The sequence below is a fragment of the Sarcophilus harrisii genome, chromosome 6 (genome assembly GCF_902635505.1).
Source record: "Sarcophilus harrisii chromosome 6, mSarHar1.11, whole genome shotgun sequence".
NCBI classification, from domain to species: Eukaryota; Metazoa; Chordata; class Mammalia; order Dasyuromorphia; family Dasyuridae; genus Sarcophilus; species Sarcophilus harrisii.
Window position 1 is genome coordinate 43,267,129 of NC_045431.1, and position 1,192 is coordinate 43,268,320.

Sequence of the window (1,192 nt, forward strand, 5' to 3'; positions counted from 1 at the left end):
GAGTCTCAAATTTAACATTTACATTCACAGCATCCTACCCAAAGGCTATTCCACTGAAGAACACAGGACAGTATCAGACCATCAAAAAGGAGGAAAACTAATAGTTGTTTATTCTCTTTTAGATACTTATTATGTCACATTAATACAATAAATGTAATGGATCCCACATCATCTGAAAATTAGTTCAAAATTTCCTATTGACATTAGTACTAAACATGAATTTCTAGCATCATCTGTTAGATTATAAGATCTAGAGTAATATACTTTCTAGAGTATTAGAAACTTTTACTTTATAATCCCCCTTATAAATCTTAGCACCTCTAGCTATTTCCTCCTGATCAACTTAGACATCAACATCTTTTTTGTTAGCAGTCTTGTAAATTGAGATTGATTTTTGCACTGGCAACCTTAGCCAAAAGGAGATCCTCTTTCTTTCACTAATCGTTTGTGGTCCTAGCAACTGATGTAAATCCTGAAGGTCCAGACCATCCCAAAGTACCTGATACTTGGTTGTTTCTTTCATTACTTTGGAGAGTCTCTGCTTTTGCTTCAAAGCTGATATAAAGTCATTTCTGACTCGAACTCCCAATTATATCTATTTCATCAAGTTGGATATCTAAAGACTTTTCCAATCCTCAATGTGTTTTTTTCCTCATAGTATTCCATTATCTTAATTTTTGTTTTGTACAAGATGAAGTCTTGTACAAATTTTGAAGTTTTCTGCTTTTGCATCCATTTTTTCTGTCTTCTCATATGCTTCCCATTCAGTGCTTTTGGACATTAGCCTCATTGAAAGCCATGGTTACAGCAGCTACTCCTACACTGAGCCGTCATTTTCCAAGTGGAGTAAAAGATGAAACAGCTGGGGAAGCTGAGACCTCTTCTCAAAACACTTTTAAGGCTAAAAAGGAATAAAATCAGTCACACTAAAGTACAAAGGAAAATGAGGTGGAAAACAAAACTGAAATAAAATTAAAATCTTGAACTGACAAACTATTGCACCAAGAAAATATAATCAACGCTAAGGTTGGGAGGGGGAGGGAGGAAAATTCTAAGGGACCTGGTAGTTTGAGAATGGAGATCTTTTGAATCTTTTATAGAGTTATATGGGCTTCTTGGAGTTCAAACAATAATTAAAAGTCAGAAAGGTTAAAAAAATACCTGCTGTGTCAATGAAGAAATAATGTGTATT

General features: G+C 34.3%; 1 pseudogene; it reads right to left on the reverse strand.

The window, feature by feature from the left end:
* Nucleotides 1-209: 209 nt before the first annotated feature.
* LOC111721365 lies at nt 210-781 on the reverse strand (annotated as a pseudogene).
* Between the last annotated feature and the right edge of the window lie 411 nt (nt 782-1,192).